The following is a 2,868-nucleotide window of genomic DNA, read 5'->3' as shown; positions in this document are numbered from 1 at the left end:
GTGACACAGATGTGGTACAATTTTGACAGTTAAAATATAAATAATGAAAATAAAAAATGGATAATGTAATCGTGTCCTATTAGTGACAAATTCAAATATTGATTATAATTACGGAATATATGAGAAGTGCGTAAAACGATCGAAACATCATTGATACATCTGTCTTATCCATAGTTTATGATATATGTATTTGTAATATGAATTTTAACTGAAGAAACCATGTCGAAGAATTATCTTTCGCAACATTAGGCTATTTACAACTAGTCAAATCCAATCCTTTTATTTTATGTCAAAAACAAAAAAATATATGGAGCTTGGGTGACAGATATAACGTGTGACGTCACAATTTTAGAGTCAAAAAGGATATACCATCACAGATTATATATAATATACTTACCTAAAGACTTTGATCAGAACAAAAGAATGTATAATCGCGTAATTATTTAAACTGATAAATTAAAGATACCGAATCACAGTTAAATAATACTTACCTATAGACACAGATTAAAAAAAAATAGTAAAACGTAACGTAATGAATTAAAGTGACATTTAATTATTTAAATACCTTCATGCATTTTTTTTAAACAATTTATTTTTGAGACAATGTATTCGTTAAAGTAATTAATATTATAATTATTACGTACTTTGTTCATGCTGATTCAAAGACAAATCTAAAAATAATGGCATAATAATTTTTTAGGCCGGTTTGAAATACGGAACACAAAAAAATGGCGACTCGAGTGAAGGAAGTGACGTCACAGTTACTACAACTTTGACGTATCACTTACGTCACGAGCCGATCCGCCATTTCTTGGAAGGATATTTTTCAACAGACTTGACAAAAATTAAGTTTTATGTTCGAGTGCATATATATTTAATGTATGTTTAACGATGTTTACAAGATTGCAATATATTTATGTACAGCTTTTCTAACTTTAGTGAGTCCGCTTATAACTTATTACTGTAAATATCTCGGGTTCTAAACAACGTGTCGCGATGTAACCTATACCAGATTTTAAGTTAGACTATTCCCTATATATACAGGTGTGTGAAAACTAAATAAAATTCCAACAAGTCGTTTTTACGTGATACGTGAATATAGGTATACAGGCAGACTAAAATTCTGTTAAAAATTGTTTTGTCTTTATTAGTCCCATAAAGATCACCAATCATTATTTTTCTTTATTATCTCTTATTGTACAGACATAACCTATTTTACAGTTTTATTATATGTATGTATAGCTTTTATGTACAGTCAACAGCACATCAACCTACCCCAAATTAATGAATTTCGCCACTATTACCGCGCCATAAAGTTCATGTATGGTATCTTTGTGTGCTGTTGACTGTACTAAGACTAAATCCTAACTAAAGTGAAACGAAGTAGGTCTCAAGTATTTCTATCTAGCTCAGCCACTCCTAGCTAAAGTAGTTCACCTCGCCAATGATTGATTTCGAGACAGCTTGTGTCTTACGGGCTGTGCAGAGCCTCGGGCGAAGGCCGATTTGGACGAGGATTTTGCACGTTTCGCCTTGGATTGAAAATTTGATTTAAAAAAAACTGCTTTATGTTTAGGCCGGTCCAGGCTTCGATCTGGTAAAACTATAAAAATCAAATCAAATCAAAATCAAATCATTTATTCAGAAATTAGGCCTTCACAGGCACTTTTTCACGTCATATTCTAAATTGAATGATGTTTACCAAAGCTACAAACTACTAGCATTTCGGAACGACCACTGCTTAGAAGAAATGCCGAAAGAAACTCATTCAAACAGTGGTTGGTCCCAATTATGCCAGAAGGGCTTACCATTTTTTAAATATAAATTTATGTATAATTTTTTATCAGTAATATAACATATATTAAAAAAGTAGTTTATTACTACCCTGAATGTTTTGTCTATCTCTGTGCCAAATTCCAAATCGTCCGAGTATTTAAGTTTACGTAATACATATACAGAATCCGCCAAAGTTTGGCAAACTGTTCGACGACAGCGTGGAGCCGACTTGAAACTATGCATTGGACACGATACGGTCTTTGTAAATATTACGATACGGGTTTCACCGAAGCGAAGCCGGGACTGGCTTACAGGGGCGTTAGTTATCTATAGAACAGCAAAAACATATTTTATTATGTTTTTTTAGTAAGTATCTATTTGATGTTAATTAATGTGGCAAAAAACCGGCAATAGAAATATATCATCTGTGAAATTTTCAACTGTGTAACTACCACGGTTCATGAGATGTAGCCCGGTGACAGACAGAGTCACAGTAATTAGGATCCCGTTTTACCATTTTGGTACGGAATACTAAATTGAATGTCAACAATGTTGGATCAGCGGGTACATTTTTGGCGTCGTATCCCTAGTGGGATATGATCGTTTTATATCTTCCAGTGGAATTTGTACAGGACGACTAAGGGCAGCTTGGCAGCTGATAGCAACAATAGCATTCCCAAAGAGGGGCATCAGGCAAGCGGCCGGTCTTAAAATCACAGCCGAATCTTCAAAGGTTTTAGATTTTTTTACGCTGACCTCGGGCTTCGCGGCCTCACAGCCCCAATTAAAGAAACACTCCCGCATAATTCTTTAATTAGGGCTGTGAGGCCGCGAAGCCAAAAAAGAAAAGTCAAGTTAAATAAAACAGAATAAAATTATTTTCATTTTATCAAAGGTATTTTGTTTCAACTATATTTCTATCTCATTTACCGCTTATTAATGGACCAGGATGCATTAAGCGACAAAAATCGATAGACCTCCATATTCCAAATCTAAACACTCGTTGGGAGGTCAATCGAACTCGGTTAATTCCTAAGGTAACTACCCAATGATATAACTTTAGCTGTTATTTAAAAAGCAAGGTTATTATTG

Source organism: Plodia interpunctella, chromosome 28, assembly GCF_027563975.2.
Source record: "Plodia interpunctella isolate USDA-ARS_2022_Savannah chromosome 28, ilPloInte3.2, whole genome shotgun sequence".
Taxonomy (NCBI): domain Eukaryota; kingdom Metazoa; phylum Arthropoda; class Insecta; order Lepidoptera; family Pyralidae; genus Plodia; species Plodia interpunctella.
The sequence above is the reverse complement of the archived record's forward strand: the minus strand, read 5'-3'. Positions refer to the sequence as shown.